Source organism: Hyperolius riggenbachi, chromosome 10 (genome assembly GCF_040937935.1).
Source record: "Hyperolius riggenbachi isolate aHypRig1 chromosome 10, aHypRig1.pri, whole genome shotgun sequence".
NCBI lineage: Eukaryota > Metazoa > Chordata > Amphibia > Anura > Hyperoliidae > Hyperolius > Hyperolius riggenbachi.
The window spans coordinates 5,437,105-5,460,059 of record NC_090655.1 but is presented as its reverse complement, the minus strand read 5'-3'; the positions used below and the strand labels follow the sequence as shown (position 1 = coordinate 5,460,059).

At 47.1% G+C, this 22,955-nt stretch overlaps 1 protein-coding gene across 5 annotated transcripts in view; it reads right to left on the bottom strand.

Annotated features, from left to right (window-relative positions):
• ZMAT4 (zinc finger matrin-type 4) overlaps window positions 1-22,955 on the bottom strand; it is a 761,540-nt gene that overhangs the window by 175,453 nt on the left and 563,132 nt on the right. The gene's annotated exons all lie outside the window — the stretch shown is intronic.

Here is a 22,955-nt window from a genome sequence, read left to right as displayed (position 1 = left end):
AGAAATGAGCCCCCCTCGCCTGCGCTCCTCTAACCTGGATGTTGTCAGGAATCTAACAATAGTCAGAGAAATGAGCCCCCCTCGCCTGCGCTCCTCTAACCTGGATGTTGTCAGGAATCTAACAATAGTCAGAGAAATGAGCCCCCCTCGCCTGCGCTCCTCTAACCTGGATGTTGTCAGGAATCTAACAATAGCCAGAGAAATGAGCCCCCCTCGCCTGAGCTCCTCTAACCTGGATGTTGTCAGGAATCTAACAATAGTCAGAGAAATGAGCCCCCCTCGCCTGCGCTCCTCTAACCTGGATGTTGTCAGGAATCTAACAATAGCCAGAGAAATGAGCCCCCCTCGCCTGCGCTCCTCTAACCTGGATGTTGTCAGGAATCTAACAATAGTCAGAGAAATAAGCCCCCCTCGCCTGCGCTCCTCTAACCTGGATGTTGTCAGGAATCTAACAATAGCCAGAGAAATGAGCCCCCCTCGCCTGCGCTCCTCTAACCTGGATGTTGTCAGGAATCTAACAATAGCCAGAGAAATGAGCCCCCCTCGCCTGCGCTCCTCTAACCTGGATGTTGTCAGGAATCTAACAATAGCCAGAGAAATGAGCCCCCCTCGCCTGCGCTCCTCTAACCGGGATGTTGTCAGGTTTCTAACAATAGCCAGAGAAATGAGCCCCCCTCGCCTGCGCTCCTCTAACCTGGATGTTGTCAGGTTTCTAACAATAGCCAGAGAAATAAGCCCCCCTCGCCTGCGCTCCTCTAACCTGGATGTTGTCAGGTTTCTAACAATAGTCAGAGAAATGAGCCCCCCTCGCCTGCGCTCCTCTAACCTGGATGTTGTCAGGTTTCTAACAATAGTCAGAGAAATGAACCCCCCTCGCCTGCGCTCCTCTAACCTGGATGTTGTCGGGAATCTAACAATAGCCAGAGAAATGAGCCCCCCTCGCCTGCGCTCCTCTAACCTGGATGTTGTCAGGAATCTAACAATAGTCAGAGAAATAAGCCCCCCTCGCCTGCGCTCCTCTAACCTGGATGTTGTCAGGAATCTAACAATAGCCAGAGAAATAAGCCCCCCTCGCCTGCGCTCCTCTAACCTGGATGTTGTCAGGAATCTAACAATAGTCAGAGAAATGAGCCCCCCTCGCCTGCGCTCCTCTAACCTGGATGTTGTCAGGAATCTAACAATAGTCAGAGAAATGAGCCCCCCTCGCCTGCGCTCCTCTAACCTGGATGTTGTCAGGAATCTAACAATAGCCAGAGAAATGAGCCCCCCTCGCCTGCGCTCCTCTAACCTGGATGTTGTCAGGAATCTAACAATAGCCAGAGAAATGAGCCCCCCTCGCCTGCGCTCCTCTAACCTGGATGTTGTCAGGAATCTAACAATATGCAGAGAAATGAGCCCCCCTCGCCTGCGCTCCTCTAACCTGGATGTTGTCAGGAATCTAACAATAGCCAGAGAAATGAGCCCCCCTCGCCTGCGCTCCTCTAACCTGGATGTTGTCAGGAATCTAACAATAGTCAGAGAAATGAGCCCCCCTCGCCTGCGCTCCTCTAACCTGGATGTTGTCAGGAATCTAACAATAGCCAGAGAAATGAGCCCCCCTCGCCTGCGCTCCTCTAACCTGGATGTTGTCAGGAATCTAACAATAGCCAGAGAAATGAGCCCCCCTCGCCTGCGCTCCTCTAACCTGGATGTTGTCAGGAATCTAACAATAGCCAGAGAATTGAGCCCCCCTCGCCTGCGCTCCTCTAACCTGGATGTTGTCAGGAATCTAACAATAGTCAGAGAAATGAGCCCCCCTCGCCTGCGCTCCTCTAACCTGGATGTTGTCAGGAATCTAACAATAGCTAAAGAAATGAGCCCCCCTCGCCTGCGCTCCTCTAACCTGGATGTTGTCAGGAATCTAACAATAGTCAGAGAAATAAGCCCCCCTCGCCTGCGCTCCTCTAACCTGGATGTTGTCAGGAATCTAACAATAGCTAAAGAAATGAGCCCCCCTCGCCTGCGCTCCTCTAACCTGGATGTTGTCAGGAATCTAACAATAGCCAGAGAAATGAGCCCCCCTCGCCTGCGCTCCTCTAACCTGGATGTTGTCGGGAATCTAACAATAGCCAGAGAAATGAGCCCCCCTCGCCTGCGCTCCTCTAACCTGGATGTTGTCAGGAATCTAACAATAGCCAGAGAAATGAGCCCCCCTCGCCTGCGCTCCTCTAACCTGGATGTTGTCAGGAATCTAACAATAGTCAGAGAAATGAGCCCCCCTCGCCTGCGCTCCTCTAACCTGGATGTTGTCAGGAATCTAACAATAGTCAGAGAAATGAGCCCCCCTCGCCTGCGCTCCTCTAACCTGGATGTTGTCAGGAATCTAACAATAGTCAGAGAAATAAGCCCCCCTCGCCTGCGCTCCTCTAACCTGGATGTTGTCAGGAATCTAACAATAGCCAGAGAAATAAGCCCCCCTCGCCTGCGCTCCTCTAACCTGGATGTTGTCAGGAATCTAACAATAGTCAGAGAAATGAGCCCCCCTCGCCTGCGCTCCTCTAACCTGGATGTTGTCAGGAATCTAACAATAGTCAGAGAAATGAGCCCCCCTCGCCTGCGCTCCTCTAACCTGGATGTTGTCAGGAATCTAACAATAGTCAGAGAAATGAGCCCCCCCTCGCCTGCGCTCCTCTAACCTGGATGTTGTCAGGAATCTAACAATAGCCAGAGAAATAAGCCCCCCTCGCCTGCGCTCCTCTAACCTGGATGTTGTCAGGAATCTAACAATAGTCAGAGAAATAAGCCCCCCTCGCCTGCGCTCCTCTAACCTGGATGTTGTCGGGTTTCTAACAATAGCCAGAGAAATGAGCCCCCCTCGCCTGCGCTCCTCTAACCTGGATGTTGTCAGGAATCTAACAATAGTCAGAGAAATGAGCCCCCCTCGCCTGCGCTCCTCTAACCTGGATGTTGTCAGAAATCTAACAATAGCCAGAGAAATAAGCCCCCCTCGCCTGCGCTCCTCTAACCTGGATGTTGTCAGGAATCTAACAATAGTCAGAGAAATGAGCCCCCCCTCGCCTGCGCTCCTCTAACCTGGATGTTGTCAGGAATCTAACAATAGCCAGAGAAATGAGCCCCCCTCGCCTGCGCTCCTCTAACCTGGATGTTGTCAGGAATCTAACAATAGTCAGAGAAATAAGCCCCCCTCGCCTGCGCTCCTCTAACCTGGATGTTGTCAGGAATCTAACAATAGTCAGAGAAATGAGCCCCCCCTCGCCTGCGCTCCTCTAACCTGGATGTTGTCAGGAATCTAACAATAGCCAGAGAAATGAGCCCCCCTCGCCTGCGCTCCTCTAACCTGGATGTTGTCAGGAATCTAACAATAGTCAGAGAAATAAGCCCCCCTCGCCTGCGCTCCTCTAACCTGGATGTTGTCAGGAATCTAACAATAGTCAGAGAAATAAGCCCCCCTCGCCTGCGCTCCTCTAACCTGGATGTTGTCAGGAATCTAACAATAGTCAGAGAAATGAGCCCCCCTCGCCTGCGCTCCTCTAACCTGGATGTTGTCGGGAATCTAACAATAGCCAGAGAAATAAGCCCCCCTCGCCTGCGCTCCTCTAACCTGGATGTTGTCAGGTTTCTAACAATAGTCAGAGAAATGAGCCCCCCTCGCCTGCGCTCCTCTAACCTGGATGTTGTCAGGAATCTAACAATAGTCAGAGAAATAAGCCCCCCTCGCCTGCGCTCCTCTAACCTGGATGTTGTCAGGAATCTAACAATAGTCAGAGAAATAAGCCCCTCTCGCCTGCGCTCCTCTAACCTGGATGTTGTCAGGAATCTAACAATAGTCAGAGAAATAAGCCCCCCTCGCCTGCGCTCCTCTAACCTGGATGTTGTCAGGAATCTAACAATAGCCAGAGAAATGAGCCCCCCTCGCCTGCGCTCCTCTAACCTGGATGTTGTCAGGAATCTAACAATAGTCAGAGAAATGAGCCCCCCTCGCCTGCGCTCCTCTAACCTGGATGTTGTCAGGAATCTAACAATAGCCAGAGAAATAAGCCCCCCTCGCCTGCGCTCCTCTAACCTGGATGTTGTCAGGAATCTAACAATAGTCAGAGAAATAAGCCCCCCTCGCCTGCGCTCCTCTAACCTGGATGTTGTCAGGAATCTAACAATAGCCAGAGAAATGAGCCCCCCTCGCCTGCGCTCCTCTAACCTGGATGTTGTCGGGAATCTAACAATAGCCAGAGAAATAAGCCCCCCTCGCCTGCGCTCCTCTAACCTGGATGTTGTCAGGAATCTAACAATAGCCAGAGAAATAAGCCCCCCTCGCCTGCGCTCCTCTAACCTGGATGTTGTCAGGAATCTAACAATAGTCAGAGAAATGAGCCCCCCTCGCCTGCGCTCCTCTAACCTGGATGTTGTCAGGAATCTAACAATAGCCAGAGAAATGAGCCCCCCTCGCCTGCGCTCCTCTAACCTGGATGTTGTCGGGTTTCTAACAATAGTCAGAGAAATGAGCCCCCCTCGCCTGCGCTCCTCTAACCTGGATGTTGTCAGGAATCTAACAATAGCCAGAGAAATAAGCCCCCCTCGCCTGCGCTCCTCTAACCTGGATGTTGTCAGGTTTCTAACAATAGCCAGAGAAATAAGCCCCCCTCGCCTGCGCTCCTCTAACCTGGATGTTGTCAGGAATCTAACAATAGCCAGAGAAATGAGCCCCCCTCGCCTGCGCTCCTCTAACCTGGATGTTGTCAGGAATCTAACAATAGTCAGAGAAATAAGCCCCCCTCGCCTGCGCTCCTCTAACCTGGATGTTGTCAGGAATCTAACAATAGCCAGAGAAATGAGCCCCCCTCGCCTGCGCTCCTCTAACCTGGATGTTGTCAGGAATCTAACAATAGTCAGAGAAATGAGCCCCCCTCGCCTGCGCTCCTCTAACCTGGATGTTGTCAGGAATCTAACAATAGTCAGAGAAATGAGCCCCCCTCGCCTGCGCTCCTCTAACCTGGATGTTGTCGGGTTTCTAACAATAGTCAGAGAAATGAGCCCCCCTCGCCTGCACTCCTCTAACCTGGATGTTTTCAGGAATCTAACAATAGTCAGAGAAATGAGCCCCCCTCGCCTGCGCTCCTCTAACCTGGATGTTGTCAGGAATCTAACAATAGTCAGAGAAATAAGCCCCCCTCGCCTGCGCTCCTCTAACCTGGATGTTATCAGGAATCTAACAATAGCCAGAGAAATGAGCCCCCCTCGCCTGCGCTCCTCTAACCTGGATGTTGTCGGGAATCTAACAATAGTCAGAGAAATGAGCCCCCCTCGCCTGCGCTCCTCTAACCTGGATGTTGTCAGGAATCTAACAATAGCCAGAGAAATGAGCCCCCCTCGCCTGCGCTCCTCTAACCTGGATGTTGTCAGGAATCTAACAATAGCCAGAGAAATGAGCCCCCCTCGCCTGCGCTCCTCTAACCTGGATGTTGTCAGGAATCTAACAATAGTCAGAGAAATAAGCCCCCCTCGCCTGCGCTCCTCTAACCTGGATGTTGTCGGGTTTCTAACAATAGTCAGAGAAATGAGCCCCCCTCGCCTGCGCTCCTCTAACCTGGATGTTATCAGGAATCTAACAATAGCCAGAGAAATAAGCCCCCCTCGCCTGCGCTCCTCTAACCTGGATGTTGTCAGGAATCTAACAATAGTCAGAGAAATGAGCCCCCCTCGCCTGCGCTCCTCTAACCTGGATGTTGTCAGGAATCTAACAATAGCCAGAGAAATAAGCCCCCCTCGCCTGCGCTCCTCTAACCTGGATGTTGTCAGGAATCTAACAATAGTCAGAGAAATAAGCCCCCCTCGCCTGCGCTCCTCTAACCTGGATGTTGTCAGGAATCTAACAATAGTCAGAGAAATGAGCCCCCCTCGCCTGCGCTCCTCTAACCTGGATGTTGTCGGGAATCTAACAATAGTCAGAGAAATAAGCCCCCCTCGCCTGCGCTCCTCTAACCTGGATGTTGTCAGGAATCTAACAATAGTCAGAGAAATAAGCCCCCCTCGCCTGCGCTCCTCTAACCTGGATGTTGTCAGGAATCTAACAATAGTCAGAGAAATGAGCCCCCCTCGCCTGCGCTCCTCTAACCTGGATGTTGTCGGGAATCTAACAATAGTCAGAGAAATGAGCCCCCCTCGCCTGCGCTCCTCTAACCTGGATGTTGTCAGGAATCTAACAATAGTCAGAGAAATGAGCCCCCCTCGCCTGCGCTCCTCTACGAGGTGATACTAATTTGGAAGCCGCTATCCAGGCGACGCTCCAAGTTCCTCTCGATCAGGTAGGATTTTTGCATATAGCTAATAGCGCCGCGTCAACATTTCAGGAAAACATGACAGGAACCCGATACAAAACCGTAAATCTGCTGCAGGCAAAACTAAAAATAAAACCGCAGGTGTTGAGCCCATCTGTGCGGAGAGATTGTGTAATGATTCAGTGTCTTAGCGGCTAAAAACGGGACCCAAGCCGTAGCCGGGGGACGGTGATTCACCGGAACGTGCCGGGGGAATGTAAACACTAAAGGGGGGCTCTGCCTCCTGAATAACGCTACAAGGACAGCTTCCTGCTTTATCCCTGACCACACATGGTCAGTGAGGTGCTAAAAGACAGCAGCTTACATGCAGATTAAAGTGAAGCTGAACTCTCGCACAGGACAGAAGGAAAGCACAGAGAAATGCACCCTGTATGTATTTAGAGTGTTCAGCCGGTCTAATTCCCCCTCATCTGTGGCTAATCACAGCTGTTATTCGATCCCTCAGCTGTATTATCTGACTGCCACGACAGAGTGCTAATATGTAAACACAGGATGTTAACCCTATGTCTGCTTCCATGAAAGCAGGAAGTAGCACACTGCAGATTTATTGCAGGATTTGTATCAGCTGTAAAAAAAAGAAATGTTTTTTCTTTAAAGGTTATTATGCTGTTGCTTATCTTTTAGAGCAGAGAGGGCATTCTGAATTCAGGTCTGTTTTAAAGGACACCCGAAGTGACATGTGACATGATGAGATAGAGATGTGTATGTACTGTGCCTAGCACACAAATAACTAGGCTGTGTTCCTTTTTTTCTTTCTCTGCCTGAAAGAGTTAAATATCAGGTATGCAAGTGGCTGACTCAGCCCTGACTCAGACAGGAAGTGACTACAGTGCGACCCTCACTGATAAGAGATTCCAGCTATAAAACATTTCCTAGCAGAAAATGGCTTCTGAGAGCAGGAAAGAGATAAAAAGGGTCAACAGTTTATAGATTTTAGCTCTTGCATACTTCAATGAATGTGTCATTGAGCAAAAACAATAAAACAGTTATAACTTAAAAAAGTAGATTTAAACATAAAATAAAACTGTGGAATATCGTAAAAAGTCAAATTTAGGAGAAGGAAGATAGATACAATCGTTTGTTTCATTCGTTTATTTTCGCCTCGGGGTGTCCTTTAAATATAATCTGTAAGCAGCTTAGCAATAGGGCAATCAAATGCACTACTGCGGATCTTGATTGGCTCTATTGCAAGCTGCATACAATTTGCATTAATTTTTGCATGTGGAGTGAAATTATTTGCATGACGGTGTACATATTGCAGTGTCGCTGCATGCTACTAAAGAATATTGGTTATTCAGATTACAGGTAATTTACCACGCACTACCTGACACCCATTCTGACTTCTAACCTTCTCCTCCTAGTGCCCAAAACCAAACTCCGCCTCCACCGAATGCCTAACCCTAACCCCACCTCCAAGAGCCTAAAACCAAACTCCGCCTCCACCTAATGCCTAACCCTAACCCCACCTTCAAGAGCCTAAAACCAAACTCCACCTCCACCTAATGCCTAACCCTAACCCCACCTCCAAGAGCCTAAAACCAAACTCCGCCTCCACCTAATGCCTAACCCCACCTTCAAGAGCCTAAAACCAAACTCCGCCTCCACATAATGCCTAACCCTAACCCCACCTTCAAGAGCCTAAAACCAAACTCCACCTAATGCCTAACCCTAAGCCCACCTTCAAGAGCCTAAAACCAAACTCCGCCTCCACCTAATGCCTAACCCCACCTTCAAGAGCCTAAAACCAAACTCCGCCTCCACATAATGCCTAACCCTAACCCCACCTCCAAGAGCCTAAAACCAAACTCCGCCTCCACCTAATGCCTAACCCTAAGCCCACCTTCAAGAGCCTAAAACCAAACTCCACCTCCACCTAATGCCTAACTTCACCTCCAAGAGCCTAAAACCAAACTCCACCTCCACCTAATGCCTAACCCTAACCCCACCTTCAAGAGCCTAAAACCAAACTCCGCCTCCACCTAATGCCTAACCCCACCTTCAAGAGCCTAAAACCAAACTCCGCCTCCACATAATGCCTAACCCTAACCCCACCTTCAAGAGCCTAAAACCAAACTCCGCCTCCACCTAATGCCTAACCCTAAGCCCACCTTCAAGAGCCTAAAACCAAACTCCACCTCCACCTAAACCCACCTTCAAGAGCCTAAAACCAAACTTCGCCTCCACCTAATGCCTAACCCCACCTTCAAGAGCCTAAAACCAAACTCCGCCTCCACATAATGCCTAACCCTAACCCCACCTTCAAGAGCCTAAAACCAAACTCCGCCTCCACCTAATGCCTAACCCTAAGCCCACCTTCAAGAGCCTAAAACCAAACTCCACCTCCACCTAAACCCACCTTCAAGAGCCTAAAACCAAACTCCGCCTCCACCTAATGCCTAACCCTAACCCCACCTTCAAGAGCCTAAAACCAAACTCCACCTCCACCTAATGCCTAACCCCACCTTCAAGAGCCTAAAACCAAACTCCGCCTCCACCTAATGCGTAACCCCATCTTCAAGAGCCTAAAACCAAACTCCGCCTCACTGGTGTCTAGTGGCCCCACCCTCCCTGGTGTTTAGTGCTTTCCCTTAACTCCCCCATATGGCTTCCCCGGTGATCTAGGGCTTCACCTCCAATATAGCTTCTCTGGTGGTCTAGAGTGGGCCAAACCCCCTGGGCGCCAAATTTAATGGCTCAGAGGGCCATATTTGGCCCGCAGGTCGGAGTTTGACATATATGCTCTATAGTATCCAAAGCCTTCCCATTTCATAGTCGAGTATCTAACTTGTTCTTCCTTTGCTACAGGTCAACTTTAAAGAACAAGTGACGCCCATGCTAACCTAGAAATAAAAAACACATATATAAGTAGATAAATACTACTTCTACTTACATAACAGATGTATTGTGCTATCCACGTAATGATTCCTGTGAATTTTTGAAGGAAAAGCAGAAAATCCTATTCTAGGCAGTGGCCATCTTGCCAAGCTAACACTGACATCATATCCTCCCTGACTCTTGTTTTCCCCCCTCCCTTCTCTTGCTCATTGTGTATTCCTTAGCTGCCCTCCTCCCAGAGTCTTCAGACACTCCCACTGAGGTGTATACTAACAACTGCACTGTCTTATCCTCCAATCGCTGAGTCACCTCAGCCTTGCTTGTAAACACAAGTGATCAGAGGGTGTTTCTGATAAGCAGCTACATAGGGAAATAAATGGAAGAGGAGGAATATATTATAGATAAAATACTCCCAGCATTCAACTCTTTGGCACTGTTTGGCACTAGGGCCAGTTCTCCTAAAGTATGTGATAACTACAAACCATAACAGCAGAAAAAGTTTTGAATGCAGGATTAGCATCTTTATCACTTAATACACTCAGACCAGTTGCTGTTGAAATTTGATTTTTTATGGCAACAATCCTGCTTTAAAATCCATTTTAAAATACGGAACTCTTAGCAGATGCAACAAGACTTCCAGGGTTATATTTGGCTCTTGCCGAGCCCCAGTAATCCGAGGTGTAAGACCGTTCTTTTCTTACCACAGATAACATCCACATGTGAGAACATTAGTAGTATTTGTGTCGGCGTTCCTCCGCTTGGCAGATTTATTCCGTTATCTACGTGAGGATAGTGAGCCTCTCATCGGCAGCAGATGGTGAGCTATGAGACGGCTTAGCGTAAATCCTACGGCCTTCTCCTTTGCAGATGGAGAGTCCAGGAACCCTTCCCGCCTTCTCATCCATCTTGACGCGCGTCTTCGTGTTTGTCACACACACAATAAAAATAAAGTTATTTCCCAACACACATTTCAAAACTTTATTACCTCCAACGCTTAATTAACCCACAAATCTTAGCGGGATTACAGCTTCCAACCAACTCCACCAGCTGCGGCGCCGACTCCCTCAACAACGGCGTTTATTAGGAAAGACGGATGGCGCGTAAATAACGATTTCTGATAGTGTGGAATTTACGTGAAAGCAGAGTGAGGAGATGGAGGGAAAATGCTGGCGTGAGGAAATGAAGAGTTAGGGCCGCGTGTTCCACAAAATACACGTCTGACAGTTACCGCAAGTGAATGAAGGGTTCGTAAATGTGTCGGAACGCTCAGCGTCAAGTCAAAGGTGTCTTTTTATGGACTGATGTGATTACTGTACTCCACTAATGAAACAGGAAAGGCACACCACTTCCACGTCCGTACATCAAGCAGACTGACAGAGAGAGGAAACACGGACACACGTAAACCAATCATGTGACCAATCATGTGACCAATTGGCCAACTCTGCTGAAGAGCAGCCATATTGTTGTGGCGTAAATTAGCAGAGCAGAGAAGGTCAATGAGGTGCGAGTTATGCCAGCCGGAATGCAAATTTAAATCCTACCTGAGGCTTAAACGTGGCCACATACCATACAATTTTTTAAATGTCTTCTCCATTCAAAGATTTTAATTAATTTTCTTCTGATTGATTGTAACATTTGAAAAATCTGACCAATGTACCACACACACAAAAGGGATTGAAAACTCTGGGAAAATTTCTTGGGAGTCTATATTAAGAAACTGACTTTTTTCACCCATGGGCGGACTGTTTTCTGTTGTATCTGTTGCTCATCCACAATAAACTAATTGTGGAAAAAAAAAAGAAACTGACAATCTACCCTACACCATTCATATTTCATAAAAATTGATCAGAAACAACCACCGCTCCTGATCGGCTTATCGGAAAAATAATGGGAAATCCGATCAGATTTCTTGCTCGAATAAAAAAGGTTTGGATATAGCAGAGACTTTGATCGTTTTTATCAAAATTGCCGTAAAATCGGATCATTTTATTGTATTGTGTGTGGCCACCGTAAGGGTGCATAAACACGTGCAATTTTGATTGGCCAATTTTACCACTTCCATGAGGGATAAGGGCCTGAGCCCACTAACGCAGTTGTGTCCGCTTTTCAGCATCTGTAACATTGATGTGCGCACATCTGCGTTAGTCGGCTCAGACCCTAATAGGTTTTGAATGCAATAAGCAGATTGTGTAGCTAATCTTCCATACTACACGGAAGTAGTAAAATTGGTAAATCATTGGCCAATCAAAATTGGATGAGTGTACACACCCTGACCAAGATTGGGGACAATTTGCTGTGAGACTAACCTTGGAAGCTTTTCTCGTTCATCCCTGCTGATCGCCACAAAACAAAGAAATAACCTCCAAACATCTGGCCCACCATGGAGTATACTCTATTAAAGTCAGTTTTATTGGTCCGTACCGTAATAACTCAGCATTGAACATACATGTTGTGCCCTGTGGAATATCGTCTTGCTGGTGTCTGCGGCATTCCTGGATGTTTTATAAGACGGAGCACAGATGTTGCAATTGTGATTTATTACAGTGCGGATCAGTGAAACTGCTCTTTATAAAGGTAATGTAAGATGTTTGTTCATATTCAGATATCATCCGGATTGCTATTAGACTATGCAGAGAATACAAGGGGAGGCATGGAAAGTGCTATGTCTTGGGACTTATCCTCCCTAATTCAAAGTATCCCCAAGGTGATATGAAGAGACAGACATGTTTATGTACATATGTGCACTGCCAGACGTTACTGCAGCCAAATAGACCAACTGCCAGGGAACTGGTATTATTGTTTAACAGGAAATAAAAATTGCAACCTTCACATTCTTTTCACCTCAGTTGTCCTTTAACCACTTCCACACCATGACATTTTATGCTGATCTGTGCAGCGTGGGCTCTCCAGCCCACAGCACAGATCAGCTAGCAGCCAGGGCGATCAGACTTCCCCCCTTTTTTCCCCACTAAGGGGATGTCCTGCTGGGGGGGTCTGATCGCCGCCGGCTGCTTGCGCTTGCGGGGGGGGCTCTTCAAAGCCCCCCTCCGCAGCGCTTTCTGGCCTCCTTCCCCTTCCCTCCCTCTCCCTCCCCCTGTGAGCGGCGCAGGACGGAAATCCGTCCTGCGCCTGATGGGATAGGCTTTAGCCTATCAGGTGCCGGCGGTCCCCGGCCAATCAGAGGCCGGGGATCGCCGATCTCCTCTACGGCGCTGCTGCGCAGCAGCGCCGTATACATGTAAACACCGGGGAAGATCTTCCCCGTGTGTTTACATTTACCCTGCGAGCCGCCGATCGGCTCGCAGGGTGTTCACGGAGACACCCTCCGTGAGCTGACATGGAACGGCCGCTCATACGAGCGGCCGTTTCCATGGTATACACTTCTGGATTCAGGGGCGTGTATATACGCTCCGAGAATCCGGAAGTGGTTAAAGTGGACCCAAATTAAAAATACAAGATTTCAGAAATAAAATCTATTTTCTAACTTATAATAATAAATAGCAGCCCTTTTTTCAGCTTCTGCATGATGACAAATATAAAATATTTTACATTTATTGGAGGAACCCCTCCCTTCCTTTCATATTGCCGGGACAGAATCCGGCAGACTGGTGGAGGAGATAAAAAAACAAAACACAGACTGCTACTGATGAAGTCACAGGGGAGGTGATCTCAGCTTGTGTGAGATTTCACATAGACACGCCCCTGTGAGGGAGGGTAGCTGATGACAAACACACCCATGATGTAAAACCTCCTACTAAGCTGAGAAGTAATGGCTGCCCCCAGTATAACCCTAGTTATGGAAAGAGAAGGGTGAAAAGCATGCACTGAAATGCTCATAGGCTTAAAGGAGTGTTTATCTTTGTATGTGTCAGAGTGATGCAACTAAATATTTTGAATTAAAAAAATGTTTGGTTTGGGTCCGCTTTAAGTCTACCTTCTACACACAAGGAAGTGATAAGCAACAGCATTTCAGCTGACAGGTTGCAGAGCAGTCTATAATGCTGTGAAGTATCCCTGCTCTGCGCATAGCACTGACACCACCAGCAAGTCGGCCACTCCTGTGTAGGGGAATAGAAAATGGGAAGTAGAAATCTTTGAAGAGAAAGAAGTAATGTTAGAAATGCTCTGCGGCTATCATGTCCGTTGATGCAAGATGGTGAAGATGTCACACTTGTTTTAATCTGAGTAAAAGGGATCCTGAAGTGAGAAGAATTTGGAGGCTGCCATCTTTATTCTCTAATGAACTATGCCGGTTGCCTGGCTCCTGTGCTGATGCTCCGCCTCCAATACTACAAGTCACTTGCCCAGAATGAGCATGCAGAGCAGAGACTGTGACTCTGGTGTGACTCCACTGGCTGCATGTTTGTTCCAGGGCTCTGACTCCACTGGCTGCATGCTTGTTCCAGGGCTCTGACTCCACTGGCTGCATGCTTGTTCCAGGGCTGTGATTCCACTGGCTGCATGCTTGTTCCAGGGCTGTGATTCCACTGGCTGCATGCTTGTTCCAGGGCTGTGATTCCACTGGCTGCATGCTTGTTCCAGGGCTGTGATTCCACTGGCTGCATGCTTGTTCCAGGGCTGTGATTCCACTGGCTGCATGCTTGTTCCAGGGCTCTGACTCCACTGGCTGCATGCTTGTTCCAGGGCTGTGATTCCACTGGCTGCATGCTTGTTCCAGGGCTGTGATTGCACTGGCTGCATGCTTGTTCCAGGGCTGTGATTCCACTGGCTGCATGCTTGTTCCAGGGCTGTGATTCCACTGGCTGCGTGCTTGTTCCAGGGCTCTGACTCCACTGGCTGCATGCTTGTTCCAGGGCTGTGATTCCACTGGCTGCATGCTTGTTCCAGGGCTGTGATTCCACTGGCTGCATGCTTGTTCCAGGGCTGTGATTCCAGTGGCTGCCTGCTTGTTCCAGGGCTGTGACTCCACTGGCTACATGCTTGTTCCAGGGCTCTGACTCCACTGGCTGCATGCTTGTTCCAGGGCTGTGATTCCACTGGCTGCATGCTTGTTCCAGGGCTGTGATTCCACTGGCTGCATGCTTGTTCCAGGGCTGTGATTCCACTGGCTGCATGCTTGTTCCAGGGCTGTGATTCCACTGGCTGCATGCTTGTTCCAGGGCTGTGACCCCAACACAACTAAAGCCAAAAGCTCAGCATGACAGCCAGGCAACTGGCATTGTTTATAAGGGAACAAAGATGGCAGCCTGCATAGCCCTCTAACTTCACGTTCCCTTTAAGTTAAAGTTTACATTTTCTCGCCATACAGCGGCTACACTTTCCCGTCACTGGGGACGTTGTCACATTTGTAGGACACAACAGATTTATGGCCTCTTTGTACCCAGATGTGGAGGACGTGCTGTGGATACACGATTATCTGAGCTTAGCAGATCGTTCATTCTGAATTAAGAAAATGTATAACTTCTTCTCTGACTGGAAATAAAGAAACAAGCGGGAATCTGTGAGGTGACTTTGGTGGAGTCTGATGTCAGCAGAGCCTGGAAAGTCGTCCTTTTTAAAGAACGCCCGAGGTGGGGTTATAAAATAAAAAAAAAAAAAAAATAGGCTACTTGAACCGGGGGCTGAGCCGCCATCCACGAGGGGGGCTGGGAAAAAAGATACTTACCCAAGAAGACAGAAGCCTCTGGATCCTCCTGAGGCTTCCTGTGTCCTCCTGGAGATGCCATGCAGAGCCCTGGAACATATCCGGCAAGAGCTTTACCGATATGTTATGCAGGCTGTGCTCTCCACATGTATGAGTTTGGCCATACTGCGCCAGTGCAAGTACAACCAAGTCAGGTGCAAAGAGGCAATAAATCTTTTGTGTCCTAAAAATGTTCCCGAGTGACGCGTAATTGCAGCCGCTGTATGGTGCCGGCCGCACCGCATCGCCAAAAACAGGGCTTCAGGAAACACCATGTTATTACACGGTGTTCCCAGTCTAGACAAAAGCCCAGCAGGAAGTGACACGCACTTACGGTCACTTCCTGTTTTGGGTATGCGGAAGCGTATTGTAAAAATACGCTTTCACACATGTGCGCCGCAACGCCAACTTTAAAAAAAAACCGCTTCGCCAAGGACTAACATGACTTCCGGCCCGACGCAGGTCGCCACGTATCCCGCACAGTAACGTAGTTCCACACTAGCGTTAGATTGGGCACTTCCACCGCAACGTGGTAAGTATGCACTTTCACATAGGGTTTAATTAGGCTGCGGTAGCAGCAGCACCGCGCCAGTGTGAAAGGGACCTTAGTCTATCGCATTGTTAATTGCTGTGATTATAGATAATGTAGTTGGAGCTGTATGTTTTTTTTCCATGTTTGCCAGCAGTAAAGATGATGATGTGCAGGGTGATTGTGGAACAAACAACATGAACAAATTACATGCCCAATAACAATCATTTCTTGATCTCTCTTCAATTTTTTTACTTCTCACTTTGTAAAGTACTGATTTAATTTTTTCCTCTTTTTCGCTAAAGTTCCTCTTTATGTCTCAGTCTGCTATATGTTGGCTCTAGACTAGAGCGGCACTGCGTAGCAATGAATGCCTGAGAGTGCCGCAGAGGGTGACCACGTCTATGTACTCCGTAAAGATCTGTATACTATGGTGTCCATATATATATATATATATATATATATATATATATATATATATATAGATTACTGTATATTCCAATATCTGCTATACAACATTCCAACTGTAGTTTATCTGAGCAAGCGCCAAGCAAACAAGACAAAACAATTAGCTTGTTATCAGATGTTTCTAACAATCAGCAGTCTCACTACGCTCTACTGTTGGTTTATTGTCGTGGTATATTTATATTCGGACACTTCAGAAATAAACGCCGTGCCACTTTCCTCCGCAGTGCCGGCGGATCGTTGCTAAACCGCGCTGGTGTTGGGAAGTGTGGGAGGATTTCGTTTACGCACACTCGAATAATCTTGATATTTCTGAGAGAGAAATACACTTTCACAAAATCCTCTCTTCGCTCCGCTTATAGAACGCGTGACTGGGACGTCTTCCAAGTCGCTGTAAATCATGAATTGCCCACAAAGCAAAACGGAAACTGCCGCGTTCAGATTTTAATTGTATGAGTAGAAATAATAATAAATTTGTTAATCTTCCATTTACAGTACAGAAAATGAAAACATCTAAATGTTAAAAAAGGAACGTATTTCTTCGGAGGGTGCAAAGGGTGGAAATAAATCAAAGCCACAATATCATTACCGCTCGCTAATGAAGCAAAGTATCAGGTTCTGTTCATTAATGGCTACTGACTGATCTCTGAAATAAAGTGCTGCAGTCTGACTCACACATCTGTGATCTGTTATCTGCAAATCGGGTCTGCGGAATGGTCTCTGTAATCTCTTCCCTTCCTGTCCTATCTCAGCTGGACAGGAGGGGAATAGATTATAGAGGGATTCAATAACAGATACGCAAGTAATATTAACACATACAACAGGCAAAATACGTATTTCTATAGGCGCGTAGACACACGCCATATTTTCAGCAGGTCGTCCTACTGTCGGCAGAACGTCCGCCCAGCGAGAGGGTCTGAGGGACCCGTCGTTTGTGAAAATATGGTGTGTGTACGCGCCTTATGACTGACTAGTGACTGCCAAAAATGACATGTTTGTGGCAGCAGTTTAAGAACTAAAAGCAATCTGTAAGAATTGTTCTGTCCTTTGTTTGTAGACAGTGGAGTATTATCTGTGGCTGGATTATCTGTGACAGTGTGGCTGGATGGTGTAATGGTTAAGGGTTCTGCCTCTGACACAGGAGACCAGGGTTCGAATCTCGGCTCTGCCTGTTCAGTAAGCCAGCACCTATTCAGTAGGAGACCTTAGGCAAATCTCCCTAACACTGCTACTGCCTATAGAGCGCTCCCTAGTGGCTGCTGCTCTGGCGCTTTGAGTCCGCCAGGAGAAAAGCGCGATATAAATGTTATTTGTCTTGTCTTGTATACCATGTTAGCCATCAGTAAAAATAAGAAGCTATAAGATACAACCAGATCTGTTCTGGCACCGTGGCACGGTGGACAAAGACAAGTCTTTAAGTTTAGGATTTAGTCATTAATTTAAGGATTCAGTCATTAACTTTAGGATCCCCCACCTTCGACAGTAGCGCTTTGTCTTGTCTTGACAGCCACAAATTTAAAACAGATCATAGTCAGGAGATCTTTGAATAGGCCACAACAGAATGGAACATCACCCTGCTGACAAAAAAAAGGTGTCAGACCTGCAGACACATCTACTCCACTGACAGGATATCAATACCAGGTACACAACAGGAGCACAGAGTACAAGGCACCTTTTTCCACTAATCTGGTATATCTTATCATGTGTGCTAAATGCCCCAAAGGGATTTCTGTGGGAGAAAAAGTGCAAACTCTGTATAAACGTATGAATGGACACAGGCACACTACTGTACTAACAACATTACCGAATCTGATCTCCCAGTCCCCAAACACTTTCGTTCCCATGGACAATCGTCGGGTTACTGCCCTGGAGGGGGGGGGGGGGGGGGAGGCTTTACATCACAGAGAGTGACTAACAGCAGAAAGAAAATGTATACATTCAAATCTGTAGATAAAATATTGAACAAGGATAACAATTTCTTACATTGGTATGAGGTTCATGGTATTTAATGTGGTAATTCTTTTTTAGCTCAGACAAATATTGCATCCATTCTGCTTGAAGTTAACTTTTGAACTCCTTTACGATATTCTACCTTAGCTTTAGGATGTCCCTTTTACCATTTTCTAAGCCTAAGCTCTACCAACTTAACACCCTTCCTAATGCCTGACACTAACCTTCTCCCTACTAATGTAGCCTGATCTCTGATCTCCCTACCCCCCCCCCCCCCCTGCCAATAACAAACACTAAAACTAACAGACTGTGAGCTTCTCTGAGGACAGTCAGTGACATGACTATGTACTCTGTAATGTGCTGCTGAGGATGTCACTGCTATATGAATACATAATAATAATATGGTAGGACATTAGACTATGACTATGACAGGATTAGAGTGTGAGCCCCTCTGATGACAGTCAGTGACATGACCATGTACTCTGTAATGTGCTGCAGAAGATGTCAGTGCTATATAAATACATAATAATAATATAGTAGGACATTAGACTATGACTATGGTAGGATTAGATTGTGAGCTCCTCTGAGGACAGTCAGTGACATGACTATGTACTCTGCAAAGTGCTGCAGAAGACGTTAGTGCTATATAAATACATACTAATAATATGAGAGGACATCAGACTATGACTATGGTAGGATTAGACTGTGAGCCCCTCTGATGACAGTCAGTGACATGACTATGTACTCTGTAATGTGCTGCAGAAGATGTCAGTGCTATATACGTTAATAATAATAATAATGTTATTAATGACTGGGAGAAGACATTTGAGGTTGATTTGTTCCGAGTTCACTTATCCTTTAAGTAAGTGGAACGCGCAGTAAGGGTCGCATTAATCTTCGCCGCGGATCAGAAACGCAGGCAATTACTCTCATTTCACAGCGTTCGCAGGAAACAGTAGAACCGCCACATTTTCAGCGGTTTGTGGATGACTTGTAATTCCACTAATGACTTCGGAGTTCGGCGTGGCGCGGAGTCGTTTCACGCTTGCCTCTTTCGCTTTCCACTCTGCTGGCTGCCAGCGTATTCCCTCTCTGGTACGGCGGACGCACGCGGTGATGCCAGGCGTTTATCCCGCGTCCCCTGAAGAGAATTCTGAGGACGACGTGCGCAGTTATCGGAATACCCGGGCTGACACAGCCGCGGTAATGAACTGCCTGCGACATTAAGGCAACTTTCAATCTAAATGACAGCTATTCCAAGAGCGATGCGTCTCATAAGATTCTGCAGCAACACCGCAATATCCGCAACGGCGAAACATGCCGGCATCTCCCCCCGGGGATGCATTGCCGGGTTCATTATACGGCGGGCGCCCTTCACGGCCCCGTAGTGAGAGATGGAGCGATCCAGCGGATCTAATGAGTGCATTGTGCACACTGGGCCTCATTTACTAATCCATACTGTACACTGAAAAAAAAAACCAAAAGTTTGCTTTCTTAAAACAAAGAATTTGGGATAATTCAGGTTGGAGTGAGCTTGAGATTTCTCCCAGTGCATCACTGCTGAATATATGCAAATTAACCATTGTAACAATGGTTACTTTGCATATATTCAGCAGTGATGCACTGGAAGACATCAAGCTCACTCCAACCTGAATTATCCCAAATTCTTTGCTTTAAGAAAGCAAACTTATGTTTTTCTTAACATCTTAGTAAGGGGGCTTTTAGGACCATTGTAGTCCCTTACACACTCCAATGAGTTCTGGGTCACCATGAGCTTGCGGTTAGTCTGTACTGTACACTGAAAGTACATGTAAACACTGGTAAGTGTTACACAAAGTCATAGCTACCAACTATCCCTCTAGGGACAGTCCCTCCTTGGGAGCCCTGACACTCTTTCCTCCTCATTTGTCCCTCTTTCAGGACTTGATTGACTCTAAACTTTATTCCCATCCTTTAAATTGATATATTACTAATTTTAAAATGTTACTATGAAGGAAAATGAACCAGGATTTGATTTATAAAACAACATATGTTTCTTATGAAATCTTTATGGTATACGTGACTAGGGGCGTGATCAGGGGTGTGACAGGGGCGTAGCTTAAGTGTCTCTTTCTCATCTCAAAAAGTTGGGAGGTATGTAAAATGTGTAACTCACGAACCTGCACTATGCACAAGATATAGATGCTGCAGGTATGATGTGCACTATGTCAACCTCCTTGGCGGTAATCCCGTGTGGGACACGCGGTAAGCTGCCGGAGGATGCCGCTCAGGCCCTGCTGGGCCGATTTACATAATTTTTTTTTTTTTGCTACACGTAGCTAGCACTTTGCTAGCTGCGTGTACATAACGATTGCCGCCACCCGCCGATTCGCCGCGCCCCCCCAGACCCCTTACGCTGCCTGGCCAATCAGTGCACCCGCTGACGTCACGACGTCGATGACGTCATCGCGATCGTCGCCATGGCGACAGGGAAGCCCGTTCAGAACGGGATTCCCTGCAGGGTAAAAGCGCCGGCGGCAATCGGGAGGGGTGGGAGGGATAGTGAAGGGAGGGGGGAAGCATGTAGCTAATCCACTTGTTTTTTAAAAAATTTTTTAAAGCATGTAGCTAGCCTAGCGCAGGCTAGCTACATGCTTTAAAAAAAAAAAAAAAAAAAAAAGTGCTGCGCTGCTCCCTGGGTTATTTAAGGGTTATTTTTAATTATTTTTTTTATTTCCGGATGACCTGGACGGTCTCCCCAAGTGTATGTGTACCCCACCCACCCTACCGCCTAGTGTTGCAAGCACACCTGTCATGACCGCTTGCCTCTTCCTGTGTCGGTTTTCTTTTTTATATCTTAAACTCTCTGTAACAAAAATGTTATCCTTTTTTTCTACTATCCTACAAGTTCCTAAACCTATTCTAATGTGCTCTGGCTTACTGCAGCACTTTCTATTATCACCGTCTCTGTAATAAATCAACTTATCTTTCTCCAGTCGGATTTGTCGCCCTGTGTTTGGAAGGCTGCCAACTCTTCAGTGTTGTTGATCTGTTATGCACGACCCCCCTCCAGACCCCCTTTATGCACACTCCCCCCCCTCCACGCCCCCTCTATGCACACCCCCCTCCACGCCTGCTCCCCCCCCCCTCCAGGCCCCCTCTATGCACACTCCCGTGTGTGTTATTTACATTAGGCAGCCTCTCTGCTGTCTCAGTGAGAGAAGAAAGCTTTACAAGCTGGATAAATCCTCCTCTGTTAGGCTGTGAAAGGAGCTGGGCTGTCACATACTGAGGAATTACAGACACCGGCAGAGCTGTCTGCAGGAAGAAACGAGCAGCCTGTCACTCTTCAGTGCATGAGAGCTGCAGGGGGACAGAAGGTAAACACACAAATGATCTCGAGATTCAAAAGGAAGGGTGTATACAGCCTGCTTGTGTATGGATGTATTTTCTATGTGTGGACATACTGTACATCAACCTACTTCCTGTTTTGGTGGCCATTTTGTTTGTTTATAAACAAACTTTTTAAATCTGTTTTTGACTACTTTTAATGCGGTTGGGAGCGGTGAAATTGTGACAGAGGGGAATAGGAGATGTCCCCTAACACACTGGTATGTTTACTTTTGTGCGATTTTAATAATACAGATTCTCTTTAAGTCCCATCTACACCATACAATTTTTTTGTGCATTTCGATTCAATTCATTGATTCGATTCAATCCAACATGTCCGATTGGGATTCGATTAGATTCATTTTGCCATTGTTCTACCTTCGTGCAAGTCGAATCGAATCGAGGCCGGATTGGACATGTCGGATTGAATTGAATCAATGTATCGAATTGATTCAAATCGCACAAAAAATTGTATGGTGTAGATGGGACTTTATGTTTTCTCACTGGAGAGGTTTTCTCATCTTATCTACCATTATCGATCTTTTACTTCAAGCCGGGGTCTCAAACTCGCGGCCCGCGGGCTATTTGCGGCCCTCGATACAATATTTTGTGGTCCTCGCCGGCAAAAGCTTCCTTATAGTTCGCTTCAGTGCTCCCAAGTAATCCGCCGCATCCCCGCCACTAAACGAGGGCTGCAGAGCCCCCAAATCGCCCGGAGGGCAATCCGCCGGCATTTCCTGGAAGGGGCAGAGCTTTCAGCTTCAGCTTGGCCCCTCCTGACGTCAATCTCCGCACGGATTGCCACCTCTCCCCGCCCCTCTCTGTGAAGGAAGAGTGAGAGGGGTGGGCAGAGGCGGCGATGTGCCGCGATTGTGAAATTCCTTATGCGGCCCAGCCTCATCCTGACTTTGCCTCCTGCGGCCCCCAGGTAAATGGAGTTTTGAAACCCCTGCTTCAAGCCCATCTATCGTTCCGTTCTGTTCCTGAAAGGAGTAAAAAGTAGGAAAGAAAAGTCCAATTAAACTACCGTAAGTGAATTTTGGAAAGTGAATGTGTTTTGAGTAATTTCTTGTTTGCTGGAGGAAAAAGTCATTTTATTTATTAAAAAGGAGTACACAAACATGTCCCGAGGGAAAACTAATGAGAATAGTTTAATGAAGCCAGGTTTTTTTTGTGAAACGAGCTCTGTAATTTAAAAATTCTGTTTTGAAAATTTGATCACATGATAAGAAGCAGCTCATGTAAGCGATTCATTCTGTGGGAATGGCTGCAGCTGTTTAGATTGCATCATCCTGTCTAGATTGCAAGCACGCCACGTAGCAATAGGAGTTACAGAGGTAGCGACCACATCGGGGCCCTTGGGCCAGAGGGACCCTTCCTCAACCAAAGTATTAGCTGTCCTGTGGTGGTAATAATCACTTCTATAGATGTTTTGGATAGTAGTAATCATTAAACTGTTCTCCATCCCCTTCTTGCACCTCTAATACTGTGGATGACCTTGGCAGGTTTTGATGTACCGTATCAATTGTTATATATCGAGTGCTTGGGGGGCCCCATGTAAAACTTGCACTGGGGCCCACAGCTCCTTAGTTACACCACTGATTGCAAGTAGGGCGGAGCCTAGACTGAACGCTGAGAAGAGATTGCAGCCTATAGCGCACACAGTCTGCGGGACAGGAAGTGGCTGGTGTATGGACTGTTAAGGCATTTCTAGATGTAGAAATACAAGCTCAGTCATTGATTTCCCACGACAGAAAACATTAGCCTGGAATGAGGCTATAAAGGACACCTGAAATGATAGACTGAAGAAACTATTTGTAAAAAGAGGAAT